We start from the raw sequence: 27698 nt of genomic DNA on the forward strand, positions 1-27698 counted from the left end.
ATTCTGGATAAGACCGCTTTGATGGTCTAATTATCCTCCGCTCACTGTTCTATGTTATGTAAGGAGACCGATTGGTGTTTCTGAAGAGTTAACACATTCCTCCAGCCAGGTCTCAATGGTGAGTACAACGTTATCCCTCCTTCTACACTTGTAACCAAAACAGCCTCACTATCCAAGCCCAAACGTGATCAGTGTAACTTGGATGCCTCCTATTCTGAGAGTGTCATCAAACAGTGCTTTGTGGGAAATTCCCCGCATGCAGGCTGTTTGTGAGGGAATCACAAAAGGACATTAAAAAAAATGAACCTCCAGTATAGTATGAGTCTACAACATCCAGGAAAGGATAATCAGTGGGACAAAGCTATACAAAGAAAAAAGAAATTTGATCTGACCTTTAAACTGTAGGTAGGATTTGGTAGATAAGTGAAAGAAGGGAGGACATGCCCAGAGGGGAAACAGAGAGCAAAGGTGTGAAGTTAGGAGTGAGTTGGTGTTGTGGCAGAATAGTAAGGAAGAGGAACCAGGCCCAGGGAGAAAGGAGATGGCCCCAGGAGTAAAGGGAAACACGTTTTAATAGATGGAATGGGGCTAGATTATTAAAACCCTTGAAAGGCAGGCAGGTGAAGTTTCTATTTATTTGACATAGTAGACGGTAAGGAGCCTCAGCAGATGTTTAAGCAGGGGAGTAATACAAAATACCATCAATCCTTATTATTCATGGATTCTGTATTTGCAAATTCGCCTACTTGCTAAAATGTACTTGTAACCCCCAAATCAATTTCCACAGTCATTTGTGGTCATGTGCAGAGCAGCAAAAAATTTAAGTCACCCGTTGTGAACATCCCCAGCTTGGGCTGAGCAAGGTGGCACTCTGCCTTCCTGTTTCAGCTCTCATGCTGTGAACAGGTGTCCTTTTGTGGTCTAAATGGTGCCACATTTTTTTGCATTTGTAGGCTTTTCGTTGGTGATTTTGCTGCTTTTGTTTGTTTCTTTGTTCATTTCATTTTGCTGTTTAGCTAACTAGTGTTCCTAAGCGCAAGAAGGCTGTGATGTACCTTATGGAGAAAATACATGTGTTGGAGAACCTTTATTCAGGCAGGAGCTATAGTGCTATTGGCTGTGAGTTCAATGTTAATAAATCAACAATATATATTAACTCAGGTGTCTTTAAACAGAAACACACATAAAACAAGTTTATGTATTGATCAGTTGATAAAAATGTCCTGACAAGAGGCTTTCAGGAACCTAACCCTGTATGTCCCCTAGGAGCAATGGTTCGATATTCACCATTTCAGTGTTTGAGACTACTTTATAAAACTTAACTAGCTTGAATAACAAGAATCAACTGTAGCAGTGTTTGGGAACTGGATGGAGGCCACAAGACCATGAAGAGGAAACATCTCTTGAGAGCACGTGCACTAGAGCCAGTGCCTGGGTTTGCATCCCTGCTCTGCCACTTGTTAGCTGTGTGGCCTTGGGCAAGTCGCTTAGCCTCTCTGTGCCATGGTTTCTCATCTGTAAAACTTTGTTATGGGGTGGCTAGGAGAATCTCAAGGTGTCAATATTTGGAAAGTATTTAGAACACTACCTGGGACATCATGAACACTCTTTGCATCTTTCGTGTTTGTTAAATAAATGAAGAAAGGAACAAAAGAAAGAGAAACCAACTTATTTCACAGGCGAGGAAACTGAGTTGGGGATAGGAAGAACTTGCCACACCTGGATTATTAGCAGAGCTGCTGGGGTCTTTCCAGCGATGGCGTGGGATGAGGCTGGCACCGGAGAACCCGTTCCCAGACTGTTGTGATGACACTCTGATGTAGAGACGCAAGGGGGAGGTGGCCGTAGGAGGCACAGGAGCAAACCCACAGTGTGACCCAGGGACCCACCAAGTCCCCATCATGGGAGCCACTCCCCATCATCCCTCTGCCCACAAACCCCCACGTGCCACTTCAAGCCACAGGCCAGATGGATTCTAGAGCGCTCTAAAGGTATGCCTCTCCATCTCGCCCTTTAAGAATTACTAGGGATCTCCAGGCTGTGCCGCGGAGGAGCAAGAAATACTACCAAGCTCGGCCAGAAACCTTATGAGAAACCGAACATGGCCAGACAGAAGCTTCACAAGAAATACTGGCCCGGGCTCCTGAGAAGAACAGCGGGCCTCGGCGGCCGAGCAGGTGGCCTGCCATCTCCCCCGCTTCCCCCTCCCCCCCCGCCCCCCACCCCGCCCGCGAATCGATTGTGCGCAAGGCTACCTAGTCCTGGGGGAGTAGATAAAGGCAAGATATACGACAGGAGGGGCCCAGGCCTGATGAAAGGGGAAGAGAAGGCAGCTTAAATCAAGGGGCAAGTGCTGCAAGAGAGGGGAGATAACAGGATTTGTGTTTATTGTTAACAAGGAGAATCAGCTGAGGTGCTGGGGCCGTGAGATGGGTGCGCACTCGGAGAGGAGGGCGGGGAGGGGCCAGAGGGAGAGTGCCTGGTGCTCCCAGTGAATCACGGAAGCTCTGGGGCGCAGGCAGGGAACCGAGCCAGAAACAAGTGTCTGAAAGGGGAAAATCCCTCCTGGTCCATTTGGTTATGTCCGTAACTGCCTTTCACCTTCTGCCCTTTGTTCCCACACTTTCCTGCGCATCACAGAGCACTCTAAAAGATATCCGCACCTGCCACCTCCTCCCACCATGGGCTGCCTCAGGCTAGAATTCAAAGCCCACGATGGAACCATACACACAACGGCAAATGCTTACTGGGAACTTCCTCTGTGCCTGTGGCGGAGCGAAGAGCCTCCTGTGTCTTATTCCAGCCAACATTCACTCAGGACTGAGGCCCTGGGGTTGTTCCCATTGTACAGAGGAGGAAACTGAGGCTCACAGAGGCTGAGGAACTGACCCAACACCATAGAGTGGCCCTGGAATTCCAGCCCAGGCAGTCTGGCTCCAGAGGCCACCTGGATTCTAGACTGACTTGGTTGCCATCCTTATTAGCCACATCTAAAGGGAGACTGTGGGGCTGCATCACATCCTCTCGGTGTCTCTGCGGCAGACGGTTCCATGCACACTGGCCGTGTCCCATCTCAAGGACAAGCCAGGGAATCGCTCCACTGTTTTGCCAATGGGTCTTCCCCAAACTGCAGAAACAGCTCAGTTCTCCAGCAGGGGCAGCCAGGAAGTAGGGGGAGTTCCCCCTCCACTGGCGGCGGCGGAGGGGGGGGGGCGTGGACAGGAGTTGGGGGATGAATGCTGCCCCAGTCCCTCAGAGGGACATTTCTGAGGCATGCTCAGCACAGCTCCTCAGAGGGTGTCTCACAGGGCGGAGCCCTGTTGCCCAGAGAGACACCGGCTCCCTACAGCCCGCCATGCTGGCTTCTCCTCCTTCCCACGTCCCCGCCCCTTCGCTCCTGCTTCCTGCACCTCCTTCCAACTAGACCTCAGCATCCAAACCCTCATCTTGGGCTCTGCTTTGTGCGGGGAACCCAGACTGAGACAGGACTCCATCTACCTTCAATACATGACAATACAACAGCAGGACTGGCTAAGTCAAGACATAGGTTGAGGAAGTATATAAGGAAGGGTATTCCCCTTATTCTCTTATTCTTCCGCAGCCCAGAATATAAGAACTTGGGCCAGTACCTTTTCCCCACCCAGAGAAGTGCTGGGGGAAATACTTCTATCTTTCTTTTCACTCTTGACTTTTTGCCCAACCTGCTGGTGACAGCTTGGCTTCCGAGAGCCACAATGTCTAATGGGTGGCACTGCCCATCCTCCAACGCAAGAAACCACTCCCATGGTCCACGGGTCACTTCTGCTCACTTGGGCAGCCTGGGCCACAGCTCCGGGGGCTCACCCTGACTTCCTGGTGTCCATGTAGGAAGCCCCCTAAGGGGCATCTTCATGGGCCGAGGCCTGGCATCCCCAGCTTCTCAGCTGGGACACAGTGATAAATCCCGTGTAGGGGTGAGTGGTGGGAATGAACCCTCTGAAGTGTAAAGAAAGAACTTTAAAACAGGAAAGAGGGTTTTCCTAGCCTGGGAACTCCTGCAGAGTTTCCATCAAGGCCCCAGACGGCTACATCATAGATCTTGTGACTCATGGTGACAACGGTCAGCTCTCGTGGTTGGGACAATAGACAGGGGTCTGAGCTGAGGCTGAACCCTCCTCCCCAGAGCCCTTCTGCCCCTTGGCCTCCCTCTGCCCACTGTCAATGCCTCCCTGCTCCCCCATTCTGCCCAGGAAGGTGACCTCAGTCTGCACTTGGCCACTGTGGTGTCTGCACAGTCCACCAAGTACTGTGGAAGTACACGGAAGGGCAGGTTCTTGGTCCAATGGGGACAGTTGCCCACACACAGCTGCAGGCCCCCTGTGCCCTTGGGCCTCCAACCAATCTATCAGACACTTCAGCTTAGCTTTCACCACTGTGCAACCATCCAGTTATTGCACGCACATGCATGTTCCTACTAAGTCCTCCCAGAAGGAGACGAAAGAAAAGGCTCTTCTCCCCTGCAGTGACCAAGGCACAGATCTCTTCCTGCATTAGAAAACAAAGTTCAGACAGCCGGATTTGAGAAGATGTGAAATTGAGGACCCTCTTAGGAACACACGATCTCGTTATTCAGTGCCACGTGGAGGCTTGTACAAGTTGTTAACATTTATAACTATTAACAACTTGTCTTGAAAGTACACAGAGAGCAAAAGGGTCTTGAAAAATTCTTAAGACTTTAGAAATGGTTGCCACATCCTGTAAAAATAACTTCCCAAGAAAATCATGGCATTTGGATTGATGATCTTACCTGATGGTGGACTGCCTTTGGAATGATGTTGCAATGCACATCTCTGTGTTCCCGACAGAAAAACAAACCAGAGGTGGGTCATTGGTGTTTTTCTCTTCTCCCTCCAGATTGATGGAGGGGAAGGTCTGAGACTCCCATAGATTCTTTTTCTCCAACAAAAAGACGAGGAGTCTAGTTCTGTAAAGAAATGATTTTGATTTGGTGATTAGGGAAAGTAATCTCTTGAAAAGGTGGCAAAAATGCTGAAGAGCTGAGACCCAGGGTTAAGAAGTCCAGCCATTAAGAGCAGGAAGCAGAGCATTCTAGGCAGAGGAGATATCACATGCAAAGGCCCTGGGCAGGAGTGAGTTTGGCGTATTTGAGACACCCAAGGGAGTCAGTAGAACTGGAACAGAGAGGAAGTAGGTGGAAAGTACTCTCCACCCAAGGGTTTGTGGAGTGTGTATTTTAGTCTTCTGGTGAGGAGAGCCATAAACTTTTCAAGCAGGGGAATGAGCTTTCAGAAAGCTGGAAGATCAGGATTTAAGATCTGTCACTGTTGGTGCTAACGTCTCCTTCTGTGCTCAGTGGATGTGTAACTGCAAAGCTTTGACCCCATCACCAGATTGTAGCTTAGCACAGATGAATTTGCTTTTAAACTTCTCATAAAATCGCCTGTACTCTGTAAATAATCTGATTCCCTTGGTCCAACAGACTCAGAAAGAAAAAAATGTTTAAAGCCAAACAAAAAATTTTGATTTACTTGCTCACACCCGAGAGACAGAGTTCAGAACTAGACTTCCTGGTCTGAGCCTGAGAGGCATGCCGTCTGCTGCCAGCAGAGTGGGAAAAAGAGGAAAGGTGTTCAGAGTTGGCTCTCTACAGGGGGACTTCACTGTTTGCTGAAACTATCAAAGAAATCACCCGTGTTTGGCAACTGTAATGCTGTTTGGGTAATGCCTGACACTCTGGGGGCCTGTGTTCCCCCATCCTCCAAAGTCCAGTTTGCCCTTACAGGCCCAGCTAAATGGATAACATGAAAAAGCCCAATGACATCAAGTGTTGGCAGGGATGTGGAGGAACTGGAGTGCTCATTTATTATGGTTGGGAATAAAAAATGCTATAGTCACTTGGAAACCACTGAGCAATTTCTTAAAAAGTTAAATATATACTTGTCATGTGACCAATTAATCCCACTCCAAGAAATTTATCTAAAAGAAATGAAAACATAGATTCTCAAAAAAGTCTTGTGCAAGAACGTTCATAGCAGCTTGTATTCATGATAGGCAAAACCCGGAAATACCTCAGGTACCCGTCCATCCACAGGAGAATAAATAAACACACTATGAGATATTCATATTTTACTGCGATAGAAAAGAAATGAGCTATTGACACATGCTACAGCATGGGTACATCTCAGAAGCGTTCTGCTGAGTGAGGGAAGCCAGATGCGAAAGGGCACTTGCTGCATGACTCCATTTACAAGTGCTAGAATAGAAAAAACTAACCTATAGTGACAGAAATCAGAGAAGGGGCTGCTTCTGGGGATGGAGGCATTGCCTGAGACAGGCACGAGGGAATTTCCTGGGGTGGCGGACATGCTCTCTCTCGATGGGTATGTGGGTTACACAAGTGTACACCTCTATCAAATTGATCTAACTATATGCTTAAAGACCAAGATTTCACTAAATGTAAAACACATCTCATTTTTAAAGACGTAAAGATAAATAAAATTCACTTACTTTTGGCAGTCTTCTCTACCTCCTCCAGACTAGATTAGGGGCTCTTCTTGGCCTGGAAGCTCCCAGAAGCAGACCCAGAGATGAATATTTGCACGCAGGTGATTTATTTGGTAGGAGAGAAGAGAAGTGAGACAGGGAAGGGCTATGTTATCAAGCAGGTTACCCCCGCAGGCAACAGGGCTCAATCCTGTCACTCAAATGACACAGGGTGTCACCCAGAGAGGAGGGAGCTAGGTTATCTATACACCAGCTTCTATTAGTCATTGGTTGGGGCGTAATTCACCAGTTCTTTTAGCTGACCAGAGCATGGGTAGTGCAGGTCCAATGGCCAGAGAGAGTCTCTCCCCACCCCGGGGAAAGAAATGCAGGGCAAGGGACTATGGGCTGGGCTCCAACAGCGTCTGCTGCATGTCTCGTCTTGTTTGCTCCCATAGCCTCCTGCATGCACATTTATCCCACAGTCGTAGAAAGAATGATTAAAAGCTCAGGTGATAGAATGAGGCAGACTTGACCTCAAATTCCAGCTCTGTCACTTTCTACATGACAACTTGAACAAATGGTTGTTCTTCTATAAAACGGGGGTCTTGCGTTGGTGAGGGGATTCAATGAGTTCTTCCCTGCTCCGTGCTCACCACAGCACCAAGCACATCACAGGACCTCCAGTAAACACTAACAGCAATGAGCAGTATTGTTACTCTCTCATCCATTCTGTTTGCCCCCAAAAGTCCGAAGTAATGTTTTTCCAATTTCTCTCTTCAATTATTTGTAAGATTTAATTGTTGAAAGAGAATACAGGTACATAGTTCAAAATCCAAAAGGTATTACAGAATCAACTGTGAAAAGTCTCCCTCCTTTTACAGTAGCCACCCGGGGTCCTGCTCACAAGTAACTAAGATGATCCGCATGCTTGGGTGTATTTCCCGAAGATATTTTCATCCAGCATTCTAACATACATTTTGGGTTTGCCTCTGTTTTTCTATGGCTGAATCCAGTGCAGGATGGAGTTTGATTTGGCATAACTAATATATGCATTTTTAGCTTTCTATTTTGAAATGATTTTATTTATTTGTTTATTTCGTTTTTGGAAATATACATGAAGCTTCACTTTCGTTCGGGGTTCTTTACTTCCCATTCTGAAAAGTTACTTCTGAGGAACTGAAACCCCGGAAGGTAACCACAACAAAAACATATTAAGTGTTGGTTTTTTTTTTTTTTTTTTGAAAATGATGATTCAAAGGCAGACTTGTAGACTTGTATCTCTTCAGGAGATAGAAGGCAAATGCAGCCCCTGAAGGGAATTGTTCTAATTATTGCCTAAAAAAGTAAAGTTATACAACTACATTCAAGGACATAAGACAAAGCACTACTTTAAAACTAGAATGGCTGAACAGTTAGGTGAAAAACATAGCTGAAATAGGAAAGGGAAATGGACTTAAGAATAATTTGAATTGAGACAATAAGCCATCAGTCCTAGAGGCTCCTGTTAACTGAATATCTTTTTTTTTTTTTGCGGTACGCGGGCCTCTCACTGTTGTGGCCTCTCCCGCTGCGGAGCACAGGCTCCGGACGCGCAGGCTCAGCGGCCATGGCTCACGGGCCCAGCCGCTCTGTGGCATGTGGGACCTTCCCGGACCGGGGCACGAACCCGTGTCCCCTGCACCGGCAGGCGGACTCTCAACCACTGCATCACCAGGGAAGCCCTTAACTGAATATCTTGAATCACATTGTTTCCTTTTTCACCTTCCACAATGTCTTCACTGAAATCTCAAAGCAGCATTCTCACAGAACTAAATAAAATTATCATTTTGTTAGGATTCAAAATTTCAATCCAGTAGCCATCAGGATCTTGATCAATGCCAGGCCTTTCATTTTACCATCATCAGGTTTCTTCACAAATTTGACTCCCAGTTCTTCACATCATATACAAGCACTGTGAACATCAGGTATAGCAATTCCAATGTGACCAGATCCCCGAGGGTCTGAATTGCCCCTGTGGTAACTCTGCATCTCATCCTCTTCAGTGCCCCAGTTCTGTGTCAGTTCAAGCATAGCTTTTCTGGAGAATGGCCCATGCTACTCTTTCATCTTTACCTTTTGGGATGTCATTTTTATCCTCAGAAGCCAAGAAACAGTGAAAATTTCATAGTGGGAAAATCTAAGTTTTGGAGTAGCGTCATTCCAAGAATTCTAGGATAAAAATCCAGTGACTACTTAGGATCCTTAATTCGCAGCATGGTCTGCTGCAAGAGAAGATCCTTGGTGCTGGGGTCCGGCTAGGTGCCGCAGACAAGGGCGGCCTCGTCGGTGAGTCTGCTGGACGTGGGCTGCAGCTCTGCCATGGCTGCACTGCTGTATCGCGGACGACGGTCCCCGGGAACACAGCCGCCACCCACACTCTGCAGGCCGTGAAGCTCCCTTTTCAGAAATCATTTTAGGTTTATAGAAGAGCTGCAAAGATAAAACGGAGCGTTCTGGTGTATCCTTCACCCAGCACCCACCAGTGTTAATATCGTACGTGACCATGGTACACTGATCAAAACTAAGAACCTGACATTGGTGCCGTACTATTAATTATACTACAGATTTTATTTGGATTTCACCCCGTTTTTCACTAAAGCGGATCCACCCCAAGAAAGCACGTTGCATTTAGTGGTCACGTCTCCAAACTCTCCTCCAGAAGTTTCTCACCTTCCCTTGTTTTCGTGATCTTAACACTTTTGAAGGATCCTACGCAGTTATTTTAAATTTAATGAATCTAGGGGGTTCCCTCGTGGCCTAGTGGTTAGGATTCAGCGCTGTCACTGCTGTAGCCCAGGTTCGACCCCTGGTCGGGGAACTGAGATCCTGCAAGCCGCGTGGCGTGGCGCAAAAAAACAAAATTTAGTGAAGCTACATGTCTTGGTGTCCCTGAAGGTCACCAGGACACCTTGACGCTCCACGTTTAGAGCTGCTGGTGCAGGGAGAAGGCACTGAGGACTTACTCCATTGCTGTCACGGACACGGGAAGGCTAGAAATTCAGATCTCCACCATCGACGTGTGACACTGGACAAGTAGCAGTCCCTCTCTGGGCTTCAGACTCCCCTTCATGACACTAAAGCAGTGAAACCATATTGGCGTGTCTGAAATTGTGTAGTCAAAGCAGTCTACAGACTCTAAGACCTCGTAGAGATCCCAGTGTACATTAGCATACTAGAGGCACTGAAAAGTCCTGCAGTAAAGAGACCTGCTTTAACGTAGTTTCACCCCGAGTTGGTGAAACTATGTATTTGACTGGAGGAGTAAAATGGTTCCCTTCCACCTATTCACCTGCAGAGAAGACCCTTTGGGACATATGGACTTGGCGATACAAAAGACCCGTGAATGGAGCTTCAGTTTGTTGGGGATACAGGAGCAAGCACACTGTCCAGAAAAGGTTGACCGTGAAGCTGGAGCTGGGGGAAAGTTTGGAAGGAGGGACACAGAGGGTAAGGCTGAGCAAAGAAGAGGAGGCAGACTTCCCCTTGGCTTCCCATCCCTTCAGAGCCAGCCCAGACCCTGGGCATTGGAGGATCCACGTAGAGATGTATATGGCGCCTCCTAGGAACAAAACTTGGAAACATCCATCAAAATAGGCAATGCCCTTGGCATTGAACTCAGTGATGACACGTCCCAATCCATCCACACCTGAGAACAGAGGTGTTTGTGCAGGCTAATCTCTGTCTCATTGGTTGAGGCTGAAAAAGAAGGGAAAAGTGTAAGTGTGTATGTATGCGTGTGTGTGTGTGTGTACACCACGTATTACACAGCCCAACTCAAGAAGGATAGTGTGACCCTGGGAACGGTGTTTGTTTCCAGGTGGAGGAACTGAGTAATCTGGAGACAGAAGTGGGAGAAACTGACTTTTCACTGACTACCCCCTCTGCACCTTGAGTTTTATACCTACGCTGTATCACTTATTTAGTGAATTAAAATAATAGTTTCTAAAAGAATGAACACATTTTGATTTATCCATACTGTGGAATGCTGTGCTATATGCAGTTGTTTAAAAAAAAAAGAAAGGAAAGAATGAGGAAACTGTTTATGTACTAAAATGGAAATATCTCCAAAATACACATATATAATGTATCACTCTTGAGTAAAAAAGAGGAGTAAAGTAAGAATATAAATATACTCTGGATATATATATATGGAAAGATATAAAAAACTAAGAATCATAGTTATTCGTGGGGGAGAGGTTGCATAGACATGGGAGGGAGATTTCTCACTGTCTTCCTTCAAATATATTTATATATTTTACACATAAATAAGTTTAATATATTTTATTATATATTTTAACAGTGGATATATTGCTTCCTCAAAATTAAATAAATAAATGTGAACACAGGACGTCTATGTGGACTGAGGTATAACAATTTTCCAGATACATTGTTAAATGAAAAAGAAGTGGGAACTCTCCTCAATATTATGTAACAACCTAAATGAGAAAAGAATTTGAAAAAGAATAGATACATGTATAACAGAATCATTTTGCTGTACACCTGAAACTATCACATTATTAATCAACCATACTCCAATATAAAATAAAAAGTAGAAAAAAAAAAAAGAATTACTTGGCAGGTGGCTTGTTAGAAAGGCAGATTTTGAGCCCATCCCCTGAGATGCTGATTCAGAGGGGCCTGCATTTTTTTTTTTTTTTTTTGGAGCGGCATGTGGGATCTTCCCGGACCGGGGCATGAACCCGTGTCCCCTGCATCGGCAGGCGGACTCCCAAACACTGCGCCACCAGGGAAGCCCGGGCCTGCATTTTTAATGAGCCCACCTAGCCTCAGAGATTGAGAGGCAGTGGGGGAACCTCATTTTAAGACACAATGGCCTGGTTAGAAAAAAAATCCACATGAGGAAACAAAAGTCAGAGCGCTGGGTGCCAGGCTGGAAGCTGGTCCACGGTCCAGCGGGACACGAGACAAGCAAGGTCAGTTGAACCTGGGAGTCTTTGCGGAGCAGGTGACACTGGCACTGGCAGGAATTTCCAAGGTGAGCCTGAAAAGCAGTTTGCCCCCATAAAGGGTTCCGTTTTCTCCACACCCCCTCCAGCATTTCACATACAAGTTTTTTGTTTGTTTGTTTTTTGTTTGTTTGTTTGTTTTGCGGTACGCGCGGGCCTCTCACTGTTGTGGCCTCTCCCGTTGCGGAGCACAGGCTCCGGACGCGCAGGCTCAGTGGCCATGGCTCATGGGCCCAGCCGCTCCGTGCCATGTGGGATCTTCCCGGACCGGGGCACGAACCCGTGTCCCCTGCATCGGCAGGTGGACTCTCAACCACTGCGCCACCAGGGAAGCCCACACATACAAGTTTTAAGAGTGTCATAGAGACAGGGGCTGGTGATACCCACACCACACTCTGCACTGGTTACCCTAGAATGTGAGATTCGAGTGGGGCAAAAAGAGCCTTCACTTTCTATTATTTGAAACCTCTTTTAAACAACAAGCATGCATTCTGTTATAATTAAGAGATAAGAAACAATAAAAATAGATAAGTTAGTTGGGGGATGAGGGTGGGGGAAGCTCCATATGGACTACAGTGGAGGAGAAAGGAGCTGCATGCACGTGACCGTGCTTCAGAACTCGCGCCCATAAAGCAAGAAGACAGGACCCAAAGCAGCTGCAGCACATCCCACTGCTAAATCTGTCCACCTTCCGCCCGCCTGCAAGACACAGGTGACCAGACTCAGGAATTACATCCAGGATGTTCAAATTTGTGACCACAAACCCCAATCACTCAGGGTACCAGGAAATTCGGCCAGTGCTAATGTTTATCAAGCATCTCAGACAGAGGAGGGTCAGGAAAGGGAGGAGACACGAGGACTGCAGCCCTGGCCTCCAGGCCCAGAAGTGGGTTCACCCAGCAGGGTCTGAACCACTGATCTCCATGGAAGGATGTTGGGGGAAGCGGTATTTCTCCAAGTACATTTGCAAAGGACTTTGGTTAACCGAGGGCTTTGAAACCATCCTCTGTGAGATCCTCTCTGCAGCCCCCAATGAAGACCCTCAGTGGACAGACCAAGAAATGTGTTCTTGGAAAAGAAGGAAAAGACTTGCCAAGGTCACAGCTGGAAAGTAGAAGAGCCTGCATTCAAATTCCAGTCTGTCCACCCCAAAGCCGTGCCATTGACACCACATAGAAGCAGAGATGGGATCCACCAGACCACGGAGAACCCATTCATTTATTCAGCACAAACGGAACCAGTTATTTTGCGACGTGCCAGGCCCTGACTCCAAGAGCACAAAGATTCCTTCGCTATTTAACATAATTTACTTAATGCCCCGTCTGCTCCAGGAACTGGGCAAGGCGCTGGGGCTACAAAGGAAGACAAACAGGCGTGGTCCCTGCTCTCAGGACCTCTGCAAGGGGAGACAGTTGCTTATCCAATCATGAAAGCAATGACTAGTCTAGGAAGGAGGGATCCTCAGAGCTGATAATGAGAATTTGACCTAATCCCTGGAGAAGTAAAGCCTGTGCTGAAATCTGAAGGATGAGTGGGCAGCTCAAGGAAAGGGACATTTCTACCCTTTTCCTATTAAGCAGAGGACACTCCTGCTGCCTGTGGATCCAGGCAGAGCCCTACTGGGAGCAGTGATAATAGCTCCATAAAAATAAATCTATATAGGGCTTCCCTGGTGGTGCAGTGGTTGAGAATCCACCTGCCAATGCAGGGGACATGGGTTCGAGCTCTGGTCCGGGAAGATCCCACATGCCGCAGAGCAACTAAGCCTGTGTGCCACAACTACTGAGCCTGTGCTCTAGAGCCCTCGAGCCACAACTACTGAGCCCGCATGCCACAACTACTGAAGCCTGTATGCCCTAGAGCCCTTGCTCCACAATGAGAAGCCACCGCAATGAGAAGCCCACGCACTGCAGCAAAGAGTAGCCCCCGTTCGCCACAACTAGAGAAAGCCTGCATGCAGCAACGAAGACCCAACGCAGCCAAACAAACAAACAAACAAACAAAACCTATATAAAGAACTCTTACAATGCAACCACTAAAAGACAAACAACCCAATTTTTTAAAAATGAGCAAAGGAGCTGAACAGAGATTTCTCTGAAGAAGATATGCAAGTGACCCAAAGCACATGAAACGATGCTCAGCCTCAGCAGTCGTCAGGGTAACGCAAATCAAAGGCACAGGAAGATTCCACTTTGCACCCACATGGATGGCTAGAATCAAAAATATGGATAATAATAAGTGTTGACAAGGCTGTGGAGAAATTGGAACACTCATACACTGCTGGTGGGGATGTAAAATGGTGTAGCCACTGTGGAAAGCAGTCTGGCACAAGTTAAACATACAGTAACCGTATGACCCAACAATTCAACTGCTATTTGTATAGGTGTATACCCAAAAGAACTGAAATCAGGTGTTCTGAAAGACACTTGTAAACCAATGTTCATAACAGCATTATTCATTATTCACGATGGCCAAAAGGTAGAAACAACCCAAATATCCATCAATGGGTGAATGGATAAGCAAAATGTGGTATGTCCATACAGTGGAATATTATTCAGCCGTAAAAAAGGAATGAAAGTCATGATGCATGCTACAACGTGGATGAACGTTATGCTGAATGAAAAAATCCAGATACATATTACATGATTCCATTTATATGAGATACCCAGGATAGGTAAATTCACAGAGACAGAAAGCTGATTAGTTGGTTGCCAAGGGCTGGGAGGAGGAGAGAATGGGGAGTGTTTGCTAATGGGTAATGGGTAGTGGGTACAGGATTTCTTTTGGGGACGATGAAAATGTTCTGGAGCTAGATAATGGTCATGGTTTCACAACACTGAGAATGTACTAAATGCCACTGAATTGCACCCTTTAAAATGGTAAGTTTTATGTGATGTGTATTCTACTGCATTTTTTTAATTTAGGAAAAAATTAAGTTAATAAATCGGATCTTAGTATTCCCCTGACCAAAACTCTCCAGTGACTCCTTGTCACATTCAGAATAAAATCCAAAAGCCTTGCTCTGACCTGCCAGACCCACGTGATTTGACCCCCTCCCCACAACGCTTTCAACCTCTTTTCTCACCCTCCTTTCTTGCTGTTCTTTAAACCCACCAAGCAGGGTCCTGCCTCAGGGCCTTTGCTCTTGCCGTTTCCCTCTGGCAGACCAGATCTCCACTTGGTTGGCTCCATCCACTTCATATAAGCTGTGGCAGACAGATGCTAAGGTGACCCCCAATTATCCCCACCTCCCAGTGCTTACCCCCACATATAATCTCCTCCCCTTGCATGTGGTCAGTACTTGTGACTTCCTTCTAACCAATAAAGAGGATGGGAAATGTCCCCATCATGTTCATAATAACATTATATAGGACTGTAATGCCCATCTTTACAGCAGAGTCTCCCTGCTGGCTTCCATGAAGCAAACAGCCATGCTGGGGAGGCCCATGGGACAAGGAATTGACGGTGGCCAACAGCCAACAACCAGCTAAGGTACTGGGGGCACCTTCCATCTGACAACCAGCAAGAAACTGAGGCCCTCTGTCCTACAGCCCTCAAGGCCCTGTATTCTGCCAGCAACCACGTGTGCTTGGACGCGGGTCCTTCAGCTTCAACATTAGCAATCCGACTAGATTGTCTTCACTTTCGGCTGTGATCATGTATTGCTTTTCCATGTGTACCTGTAAGAGTTTTCTGTCATGTTTGAAAAGTAAAGGCTTTAAGGAAGAAAAAAATAAAAGAGAGAGACCACAATGAGACCTCAAATGAGACCACAGCCCCAGCAAACACCTTGATGGTAGCTTTCAGATGAGATCCTGGAGCAGGGCACCCAGCAAAGCTGTGCCTGGACCCCTGACCAACAGAAACTGTGCAATAATAAATGTATGTTATTTTAAGTTTGTAGTGATTTGTTACACAGCTTTGATAACTAATACTCAGGCTTCTGTTTAAATGTCTCCTCCTCAGAGAGGCCATCCTTGACTGTCCCTTCTGTGATGGTTAATTTATGTGTCAACTTGAGTGGGTCACGGGGTTGCTCACTTATTTGGTTAAACATTATTTATTTCTCTCCGTGTGTGTGTGTGTGTGTGTGTGTGTGTGTGTGTGTGTGTGTGAAGGTGTTTCCAGGTGAAATTAGCATTTGAATCAGTAGACTGAGTAATGCAGAGCACCCTCCCCAATGCAGGTAGGCATCATCTAATTCATTGAGGGCCTGCATAGAACAAAAAGGGCAGAGGAAGGGAGAATTTTCTCCCACTGTACGACTGTTGAACTGGGACCCTAGTCTTCTCCTGCCCCCCAGAAGACTTACACCATCTCCTGTAAGTCCTGGACTTATATCATCATTGCCCCCTGGTTCTTAGATCTTCAGACTCAGACTGGAATTTATACCATGGGCTCTCCAGTTCTCAGGCCTTTGGACTTGGACTAGAACTTACAGCACCAGTTCTGGTTCTCAAGCTGGAACTACACCACCAACTTTCCTGGGTCTCCGACTTGCAGACAGCACATCATGGGACTTCACGTGAGCCAATTCCTTATAATAATCTTATAGATCCTATTGGTTCTATTTCTCCAGAGAACCCTGATCAATACACCTTCTAAAATAGAACCTGCCCCACCATTAATTTCCAGTCTGTTCCCCTGATTATTTTTCTTCTGTGATTTTTTTTTTTTTTTTTTTTTTTGGCCACACTGCATGGCTTGCAGGATCTTAGCTCCCCGATCAGGGACCAAACTTGGGCCCCGGCAGTGAAAGTGCTGAGTCCTAACCACTGGACTACCAGGGAATTCCCTGATTTTTTTTTTTCTCTGTAGCCCTTACCACAACCTGACTCATTATTTGTTTATGAAAATACAATATACTCCATGGGAGCAAGGACCTAGTCTGTCCTGGTCACCTCTGCATCCCCAGTGCCTCTCATGGAACTTGGCACACAGCAGACATCCAATAAATAAGGAATGAGTGATTATCCGTCTTTTTACAGTGTTTACTAAGTGCATGTGCCTTGGTTGCCCTCACAATGACTCAGCAAGCTGGTATCATTCCCATTTTGCAGATGAGGAAACTGAGGCTCAATCGTAAAGAATGACATGTCCAAGATCACAGAATTGGTAAGTGGCAGAAATAAGACTTAAATTCAGGCAGCCCGACCCCAAAGCCATGTACTTAAGCACCATGCAGGGAGCCTAAGGGGGTCAGTAGCAACCTTCCTCCCATTTTCTTCCTTCTGGAAAAGGGGATGCTCTTATCCATCCTAGAGCACTAAGATGAGGGACTCTCCTAGTCCCTTCCCCTGGCCCTGCTGTTTATGGGCAGGAGCAGGTACAGATCTTCAGAAGCCCTAAGCTCAGAAAAGATTACGGATCCCCATGTGATCCCCTATGCAAATCAAAATTAAAACAATGTAAACCATAAAACACAAAATGTGTGCACATGCGGAGGTTAAACGAACTCCTTTCTAGATTTCCTGGTTCCATTGGTTGAAGTTATTTTTAATCCCTTTTGTGTCCTGATCTTTCTGACACCCTAAGCCCATGCTTAGGTCTCCATGGACCAGCTGTGCCCCTCAACTAGAGGTCCAGCTTCTGCTAGGTAGCCCTCCCCCACAGCCGTCCCTCTCTCCCAGCTCTATAACCACCCCCTTTTCTCATCTATTCATGACTAGGGATGGTCAGCAAGTCCCTCCATGACTAGCCCCAGGGAACCCACAAAGCCTGGTAGTTTCTGATCTCCTGCCTCTTGGTGGCAGAATACAAAGATGCCCCCCATGATTCCTGCTTCCTGGTGAACACACCCTATATAATCCCCTCCCCTTGAGTGGGGACTGGACTTGTGAATAGGATGAGATTTCACACTGTAACTCAGTGACTAGTCCATTGACTTTGAGTTCATCAAAAGAAAGATTATCCCAGGTGGGCCTGGCCTAATCAGGTGATCCTTTAAAAAAATCAAAGAGATTGAAAGTCTGAGACAGTGTCTCCTGCTGGCCTCAAAGGAGCAAACATCCATGCCATGAGCTGCCTATGGAGAGGGACACAGGACAAGGGTCTGAGAGTGGTCTCTAGGAGCCAAGAGCAGTCCCTTGGCAAGCAGCTAGCAAGAAAATAGGGACTTCAGTCCTACAACTACAAGGAACTGAATTCTGCTGACACCCTGAATGAACTTGAAAGAGATCCCTGAGCCTCAGATGAGACCACAGCCCCAACGACACCTTGATTTCAACTTTGGGAGACCCTGAGCAGAAAATCTAAGTACACAATGTCTGAACTAGTGACTTACAGAACTGTGAGCTAACAGACGGATGCAATTTAAAGCCACGATGTTTGGGGCTATTTTTTAATGCAGCGATAGAAAACGAATACACTACCCTGACCTCTGTAAACGGTACCTTTATTAAACTAGGCTAATTTGAATGTACCATCTGTGGGGTACATTTCCTGTGGGGCTTTGAAGGGTGCATTATTTAACTTCTCTGGGCCTCGGTTTCCTCACCTGTAATAGGAGATAACGGTAACAAAGCTATGGCAAGGATGCGATGAAGCAGTGAATGTATGGCTGTTCTCTTGCTCTCTGTACGTCCCCTGATCGGCCAGCCCCTGCTTCACCTGCACCTGCTCACGGGACTGTACCTGCCCCCAGCCCCCAGCAAGTGATTGTCCTAATCCTTAGCCCAGAGCGGCTCCACCTGCTAGTTTATTAAAGGGAAACACCTGGCCTCGTGATGCTCATTAACCTGAGGGCCGTGAGGGGCGTGCCCAAGCTGCTGGTTTCCCGGGTAACTGATGAGCCCACGTGATGGCGGTTCCCCGTATAAATGGCAGCCTCCCTCCCACCCCCACCCAGGGTAAAGAGTGCCGCCATGTTCTGCTCGCTGTCTGCTGCGCATGGCGGGATGTCGCCCCAGGACCCTTTGCTTCGGACGTGTAAGGTCCCGTGTCCAGTGACCGTTGATGTACCAGGCTCAAGGCTGGGCAATTACAAGGCTCACAGGCCCGCGGGTGCAACCCAACAGTTGGCTGGCCAACCAGGAGGCCGAGGAAACTCCCGTGAGCGCCGAGCTGTCGGGAACGGAAAGTTGCGGGGGGTGATCCCGAGGCGGCCGTCCACTAGCACGCGGGGCCCTGGGGCGGCTGGCCACCACCAGAGCCGCCTTCCTCTTCCTTACATTGAGGATGCCCTGTTCAACTCAGAGTCTCTTTCCAGTTTAGAAGTAGCAGCTCCACCCTCGGGGTTCATCTGACTGCACGGGGATGGCTGGTGAATACGGAGGAAACACAAGGACCTGGGTTATCCATCAGATACTTGGGTGTTATCTGGACGGGTAAGACAAGCCTACCCCGAAGCAGCACCCCTACGCAATTACAGACACAGGCTTTAGGGATATTAACTCAGGGACAGCCTTGTGAATTGGACGCGGCCAGTTACCCAGAGGGGTTTGGTTAGGGACTGTGGCAATGGCGAAATAATAAGAGAACCCTTGGGTTTCTGGTCCCAGCTATGGGAGGGGGCAGAGCAACGATATAGGGGGATGGGACCACAGCTACAGGCCGTCTACAACGCGTTACCACAGGTGGTAGCTGACCCAAGTCATCGAGCATCACAACCACTATTCAGGGTCTAGAACAGCTGTGCGTGACCTACAGGACCCCCGTGGACGCGGATAGCCACCAAGGACCATGAAGCCCGGGGATGGGCTGATAAAGCCATACACTCGCTTTTCCGGCTGCCTTGCTACCCCACCACTGCGGGGCTATGACGGGACCACTTGAACGATTGAGAGGGGAGCTCGCTCTCAACACGTGGACCAGGAGGCTGACTTGAGCCCTGCGAAATATCCCTGAGCGTCCCCCGAGCATTGTCCCGGCGCCTACGCCGTGTTAACCTAGAGGAACTAGTCAACACTAGCTCAGCTGTTGACACCGAGGGACCAAAGGACCGTTGCCAAGCACCTGTCGGGACAACATCTCACTTTTGGCCTTGCCGCAGGATCTACCCCCGGGGAACAGTTATAAAGTGGCCTGGGACTGGCAGGTAAGTCCCGGTGGTTTGTGTCTGCCGCTTCGTGGGGAACAGCATTAGAAAGGGGCTTACAGATTTCCCCTGTCTTCTCCCCGACCCCGCCTAAGGCCGCTACGGTAATTAACCTGGGCCCCTCCTGGAGAAAGGCGCCATTATATTAACCCTGTGGCCTGTTGTTTAACCGCCTCTTCAGTATTCAGCGCCGGCTGTGGGGACCGAGGGTGGACAGGGGGTGTGGCCTGCAGGCAGGTGGGTTGTCTCAGTGCCGTGACTGTTTGTATTTTGCTCGATGGTCGTGATATTCCCTGTCTTGCGCCTGTTGAAGCTTACGTTTCGACCCTAGTCTGAGTGGAGGGAATCTGTTCTCAGACTGGGCGGCAGTGGTGGCCTCACTGCGAGATGAGTCTGAGTGCCGTTGTGGTCCTCCGCTGGACTTACATGAAAAGCTGACCCGACAAGCACCTGGCTTCCTTGTGATGCTCCTTAGCTGCTGGTGTCTAGATGGCATTTGTGGTGTTTGGTTGCAGTGCGCCCCGGCCTGACCCCAGGGATATCGGGGCAGAGGGGTGGACCCGGATTGCAAGGGTCCTGTGGGGTCTGTAGGGGTGGCGTGTATGGTCAGGCCCCTCAAGATGGATGTTCTCTTGCTCTGTGTCCGTCCCCTGCTCGACCAGCCCCTGCTTCACTCACATGACCACCCAGTCGTCTTCATTATAGGGCTTCCTTAGTCCCAGTTAACTGACCTGACGTCAATTCCCCCCTATAAATGGCAGCCTCCTTCTCCCCCAAGTAGCTGGAGAAGATGCCATGTCCTGCCTGCCGTTGGCTGCACGTGGTGACGTGTTGCTCCAGGACCTTTTTTTAAGATCCCCCGTCCAACAAGTCATTTGACGTCTCTCTCGCTGTCCTGGCTCTTTCTTCGGTCTCGAGGCTGGGTAACTGCAAGCCTCACAGGCCTGCAGGTGCAACCCAATAGTGCATTTAAAGTGCCTTGCATATGCTAACCATTCCCTGCTCGGAGGGAGAGATGGGTGGGCTGAGTGGACTTGACGCTGACCGGGCCCCCTTCCCGCAACACCCAGCAGAATCCTCTGGCTCTCCGGTGTCCTGCCCTGTCATTGCACCCCTCAAAAGGCGAAGCCCCAAATGTGGGTGGTTCGGTCTCTCCCTAACTTCCAGATGCCCAAGTGCCTTTGGGATGAATATGCCACCTTTCATGGTCTAATTATTTTGATTGAAGATTAGTGGGATCTTAGTGCTCCTGGGGCGTAAAGTGCTGTTGTGAATGCTTTATGCTGAATTTTACCTGATTTCCAACACAAGAGCTCCCTCCACAGAGAAGCCCATTTCAATAGCCTTGGCACCGCTCTCTTCAATCCCCTGGTGGCTTGAAAGCACAGGAAATGGAGCAACGGGAAACTTCTTGTCTTGACCGCTTCTCTCAGGAGGGCTCATACCTGGGAACAAGTTTGTTCAGAGGCAAATACTAGAGCAGTGGGAGAACACACCTCGGAGAATGAGGTGGGTGGCCAGCACCCAACACCCAACGCTGCCAGCCAACCAAAAGCGCTTTTATAGGCGTCCCAACTATGACCACCTGTAGGATGAAAATCAGATTCACATCTGGGAAGATCAAGGGGAAATCGTCATCCCTTTGCTCTAAATCTCTCCCCCAAAGATCAGTGTTGCCATTGGTAGGAAGAGAGGAAGAGGAGAAGGGGGTCATGTCTCCTGTTCAGAGCTGATTTTGAGAGACATTAGTTTGCTCAGGCTCTGTTTGGGGGGGATATTTTTACCAGCCAGAGCTGGAACCCAACTCAGCTTCACCTGCTCGTTGCTCAAAAGTCAATGTTTAAGAGACAAGGATTGGTGGGAAAAGATGCATTATTCAGGAAGCCGGTGACCTTGGGACATGCCAGACTACCATCCCCCCAAACCAGCTCCCCATTGTCAATCAGGGGACAAGAGCTTTTAAAGGAAAGCTTCAAGGGTGTGCGGGCAGGGCTTACGTGCAGAACGGCACACTCGGCTCCGTCGATCATCTTGCAATTGGTCACGTGGTGGTCTGGTCAGCGCCATCTTGATTGTCTTAAGAGCAGTTAATCTTCAGCTCCAGGGTTGGTTTGTTCCCATTTCCTTGAGACCAGTTCTTGGAATTGTGCAAGATGGAGCAGTTTATGTCATGGCTACAGTCTGGTCATCATGCAGTTAGCTTCTTCCCTCTGGAGGTGGTTTTATATCCATAAAACAACTCAGGAGTGGGCTTCAGACACTTATCTGTGTCCTTCAGGAAGAACTAAAGATTCTGTGACTCTGTTTCCCTAATTATTAACTGCTTGAACTTGCTCTTTTGGGACTCAGGCGAGGTCCGGGAGACTACAGCTTTTCTACTAATAAGAGAGGGGACTCAGAAGGGCTTTTGTACCTGGGAGGGCCCTGCAGGGTCCTTCTTGGTTTCACTGTAAGGCAGATACTATACTTACCCTTAGGGAGAGAACAGCCCAGTGGATTCAGTAAAAGGGTGGGATAGACATGAAAGAATCACTGGAGTTATGCGTATAGAATTATTAAGGAAAAATGTTGGTAGACTCTGAACGGTGGACCCAGTGGACCTCGTGCAAACAGGTGTTATGTATCCCTTTATATATTTTATTTATTTCACGTTAAGTAACTTTAATCAACCGGGTGCAGTGAAATTGACAGGTGTATCTATTGAAGGACTTATCAGTGCCTTTAATATAAGGATATGCCCTGGGCTTCTCTAAATCTGGCTGATTGTCAGAGTCCTCTGGGAAGCATCTCAGAAGGACAACTGCACCACAGACCTATGGAATCAGAATCCCCCAGAAGTGAGGCTGAGGAGACCGCAGTGTTACAAGGCCTCCAGTTTGGTTGGTCGGTTGGTTTTTTTAATGGTCAGCCAAAATGATTTGGAGATTAGAATTTGGGACTGTTAGGGACTGGAATGTCTATGGTCCCTCCCCCCGTGCCCACCAATTCATGTGTTGAAATCTAGTCCCCACTGGGATGGTACTGGGATATGAGAGTTTGGAGAGGTAATTAAGTCATGATAGGGGAGCCCTCATGAATGGAGTTAATGCCTTTATAAGGGGGGGTAAAAAAAAAAAAAGCTAGCTCACTTTCCTCATGTGAAGATATGAGAAGTTGGCAATCTGCAGCCCAGAACTTACCAGGATCCCACTATGCTAGCACCCTGATCTCTGACTTCTAGCCTCCAGAACTATGAGAAATTTCCATTTATGTACCATCCAGTCTATGGTACCTTGTTCTAGCAGCCCAGGTTCAGACAGGGACTACAGGAATTTCCCAGTCTTCTTGGACTCCTGAATATATGTGCTGAAACACTTCAGTATACATTAGTCTGGATACCTGGTCCTAGCTGTGTTTATTTCCCTATTGCCATCCATTCCGCATTAGGAAATCTGCTGTGGGAATCCCAGTCCAATCCAGATGTGCATATTAAAGAGAGCCTGGTACACACACAACCATAGCCCAGTGTCGGGGGACAAAAATCACTGAGAGCATCAGAGCAGGTCATGCACCTTGGTCCTCTGGATTTCCCCTTTGCAGAGCCTCTTTGGGAAGATCTGGTTTTGCTTTTCCTAACACACAGGTGCAGATGCTGGCATGATCTCAGTGGCCACACTGAGACAACAGTGGCCGATGAGACATCCAGAGGCTGGAGGTGGGGCTGCCTGGGTGGTCCCTGACGGGGTCCTGAAGCGATCACAGCAATGAGTGGGTCCTATAGGGGATGGTCTTTAAAGATAGGGGGCCTTGGGCGTCCCTGGTGGCGCAGTGGTTGGGAATCCGCCTGCCAGTGCAGGGGACATGGGTTCGAGCCCTGGTCTGGGAAGATCCCACATGCCGCAGAGCAACTACGCCCGTGAGCCACAGCTACTGAGCCTGCGCTCTAGAGCCTGTGCACCACAACTGCTGAGCCTGCGCGTCTGGAGCCTGTGCACCACAACTGCTGAGCCTGCGCGTCTGGAGCCTGTGCTCCGCAACAAGAGAGGCCCGCGCACCGCGATGAAGAGTGGCCCCTGCTCGCCGCAACAGGAGAAAGCCCTCGCACAGAAACGAAGACCCAATGCAGCCAAAAATAAATATAAATAAATAACTAAATTTATATATATATAAAAAAGATAGGGGGTCTTGGTCATGTCTGAACTCGTGGCCCTGTGTCTCCTCTGCAGGACTTCAAGGGGCTGACCTTGACTTTTGGCTCATTTCCTCCTGGAGTTCCCATGGGCAAACTATCTCCCAGCAAGCCTCACCCCGGTATTTACAGCGAGGCAGCACACCTCTTTCAAAGAGGCAGCATAGGGTGCTGGACAGTCACAGAACTAGTCAAAACCATTAAATCCCCAGTTCTTCTCTGGACAAGTTGTTCCCTTCCAAGCCTCAGATTTCTCACCTGCAAACAGAATAAAATCTACCTCCCAGGATGGGAGAGATTAAGCAGAGTGTACAGAGTAGATCTTCAATAAGTGGGAGTTATTCCTTACTCCTTCTTCCCCCAAAGGGCTCTTCATTAGAGAGTCAGGAGAAAGAGGATGGTTCTACCACCAGCCTGTGTGTGACATTGGACATCTCTTGGGCTCTGAATTTTGGGGAATACGTTTGTTGGAAAGGAACTGACATTCAAATTAACAAGCAGGGGAGGTAGGGAGAAAGAATAATTATCATTAAATGCAGGGGTGACTCATAGAACCTGATCTGGAATGCAACTAGGTCTCAGAAAAGGGCTGGAAATAGGGATCAGGGTGTGCTAGGAAACCTGTATCCCTTCTCTGTGCCTTCTCTCACCCTTTCTCCTCTCTTGGCATTGCTTTCGTTTATAACTACTTCCCAGCCCACAGGACAGGTGATGGCAGTCAGCACTCCCCCGAATACCCATGCTGGGCCAAGGGACCACTTCCCTTAAACCTACTTCCAAATTCCCAAAGGCTTTCATTGGCCCACCTTGGGCTGGGCCTTACCCCTGATCCAATCAACAGCGTCCAGGGGTGGGGCCATGTTGCACAAACATGGCGATTCCTATGGGAACAAGGTAGATGTAAAGAGGAAGGGACCCTCTCCAGAGCAGGAGAACTGGATATGCCAAACAATAAGTGACTTGCTGGGATGAACGAGGCATGATACCTGGCTTCAGGGAGCTCAGTTTCAAGAGGGAGGCAGACCCAGGGACAAACTCCATTCCTACTTAGAAAAGGCCATCCAATGATAGGATTCAGAGGACCACATAACCAGCCTGTGATGGGAAAAGTTCTCAGAAGCTGCACCGACCACCGCCCCAAAGCCATCCTAGGACGTGATGAGCGAATTAATCACAATTGTTATTTATGGCAGTGCCAATCCACCTGCTCGTGTCTCAAGACATTAGTTACTGCCAGGAATGATGAATCCCAGGATGTAGAACATGCTAAAAATATTAATCTACAAGTGAAAATGATTTTAATTGGATTTTGCCCTCGGGGTCGTGTCAGGGTCCCGCTTTCAATCAGACTTGTCCAGTCAGCAAAGCGGAGCCCAGCCTTTCAAATTGAAACCGTGATTGGCTGGCAGAGGTTAATAGAAATGTTGGGAAATAAATAGGTTATTGATTGATCATAACAATCAGCTGGCTCCCGGCTTACTTTGCTGACCTCGCCCACCCAATTCTACGGGCAAACTCGGTTAGCATCTAATTATAGATCACTTCTACAATACTGTGTATTAATGAGCAGATTATACAGTGGGGGAGGTAGGGGAATTCTTACTGGAGAAGTTTCCCCCTGGCAGAAAAACATGATGAGACTGCCTGCTTACCTGGGGACTATGCGTGAGACAAGGGAGGGTCCTAAGAGGGATAGATAGTTGCTCTCCCCACATGCCTGCTGGAACCTCATTCCTTCACTCAACACACACTGAGTGGGGTGAGCTTTGTGCAGGGAGCCTGGGGACCGTATTCGATACAGCCCCTCTGCTCAGGACCTCGTTCTGGGATGCGTTGCTTCTACACTGCTGTATTTAAAACAGATAACCAACAAGGACCTACTGTATAGCACAGGGAACTCTGTTCAATGTCATGTAACAACCTAAATGGGAAAAGACTTTGAAAAAGAATAGATACATGTATATGTATAACTGAATCACTTCGCTGTCCACCTGAAACTAACACAACATTGTTAATCAACTATCCTCCAATGTAAAATAAAAAGTTAAAAAAAACAATTACTTGGCAGGCAGCTTGTTAGAAGGGCAGATTCTTGAGCCCACTCCGAGATGCTGATTCAGAGGGGTCTGCATTTTTAACAAGCCCACCCAGCCTCAGAAATTCAGAGGCAGTGGGGGAACCTCATTTTAAGACACAATGGCCTGGTTGGAAAAAAGATCCACACGAGGAAACAAAAGTCAGAGCGCTGGGTGCCGGGCTGGAAGCTGCTCCAGGGCCCAGCGGGACACGAGGCAAGCAAGGGCAGCTGAACCTGGGAGTCTTCGCGGAGCAGGTGACACTGGCACTGAGTAGGAATTTCCGGGGTGAGCCTGAAGAGCAGTTTGCCCCCACAAAGTGTCACTTGTAACAGGCACCAGCAGCGGTATGGCTGGCTGTCCCCACCGGGAGACAATCAGCGTCTCTTTGCCCTCCAAGGGGCTAGTAACCTGGTTGGGAAAACAAGTGTATGAAATAACTTTGAATCACCTCCTCTATTCCACGTGATTCCCTGCTTGCCCCCTACCCCACCCTCATGACCTGAGCCCCAGCCTCTTGCACCCCAGCCTTGTCTCTTTCCCTCTAACATACCAACCCATCCCCACCTCGGGGCCTTTGCCCCTGCTTTTCCCCCTGCCTGACACTCCCTTCCTCCTGATGTCACGTGGCTGACTCCTTCCCAGCAGCTCAGTGCCACCACCTGACCTTGTCCACCCCCTGGACACACTTCCCCATCGCTCTCCTCGACTTCTTCCATAGCAGTGAATGGCCGGAAGTACCTCACGTGTTAGTTTCCATGTCTGTTTCTCCCGCTGACCTCTGAGGGTGCTGTGCGCAGACAGGACATGGTGGCCGGAGTGGCCTCCTCCTGGGCCTTGGGGAACAAAGAAGACAGGCCAGGAAAAGACAGATGAAGGTTGTAAGCTGAGACCCAGCACTCCAGGCAGATGAAGTTGTAAGCCTGTGATTTACCCACTCTGCCCATCATTTATCTATCAGATTCCTGTTCTGTGTAAGAAAATGGGAGTCAGGCAAGGAAGCTGCCCCGGCTGCCCAAGACGGAAGTGCTGGAGGCGTGGGTGAGGGGAATGGCAGAGGGATGGAGGAAAACGGACAGAATCAGGAGCTATCCGTGACTTCTCCCAGATTTCATCTTTGGGCAACCAGAGATGAGATGTGGGGCTCTTCACTGAGGTGGGAGATGCTGGCAGAGGACCAGGATGAGGGAGGAAACATCCTGAGTCCAGGCAAGAGAGGAGCAAAGACATTTCTTAAAAGGAACTGTATCTATTGTCTGTTTCTGCATAAGGATCCACTCCAAGACCTAGCGGCTTAAAACTAGAATCATTTCTTTTGCTCCTGAACCTGCAACTTTGGAAAGGCTCAGTGGGGACCGTTTGTCTCTGCTTCGTGCAGCATCAGCTGGGTCAGCCCAGCTAGAGCTAAAGGATCCGCCTTTGAGATGGCCCAGTTGATGGGTCTGGGGGCTCAGCCAGGGCTGTGGATGGGGAAAGGGGTTGGGGGCTTAGGTCCTCAACACGCCTCTTCACAGCTGCTTGGGCTTCCTCACAGCATGGTGGCTAGGCTCCAAGTGAGCCGGACTCGGCCTTGGAAATCACATACCATCACTTCTGCCATGGTCACAAACCCACTGAGCTTCAAGAGAATGGAAGGGGATGGGAGAGATTGGAAAATACAACCAACCACAGTGACAATAATAACGAACATTTGCTGCACACTTACTCTGCACCAGGACCTGCCCATGCATGGGGTCCTTTCACCCTCCTGATAATCCCAAGAAGGAGGTCCCATTATTAACCCCATCTTACACATGGGGACACACAGGCCTGGACAGGTGACGTGACTTGTCCCACATGACACAGTATCTGAGTTCAGATTTGAAACTGGATCTTTCCCACCCGCAGCTGGCTCAGAGCAGAGCTCAGTCTGATTTTTCCGTACCCCT

The 27698-nt window shown here is 48.4% G+C and overlaps 1 long non-coding RNA gene and 1 pseudogene across 1 annotated transcript in view; both read right to left on the reverse strand.

Annotated features, from left to right (window-relative positions):
* The window catches only part of LOC132504478 (uncharacterized), a 647091-nt gene that overhangs the window by 515399 nt on the left and 103994 nt on the right, over positions 1-27698 (reverse strand). The window lies entirely within an intron of this gene.
* Positions 8215-8849, reverse strand: LOC132504199 (lactoylglutathione lyase-like; annotated as a pseudogene).

Source organism: Lagenorhynchus albirostris, chromosome 14 (genome assembly GCF_949774975.1).
Source record: "Lagenorhynchus albirostris chromosome 14, mLagAlb1.1, whole genome shotgun sequence".
Classification (NCBI taxonomy): Eukaryota; Metazoa; Chordata; class Mammalia; order Artiodactyla; family Delphinidae; genus Lagenorhynchus; species Lagenorhynchus albirostris.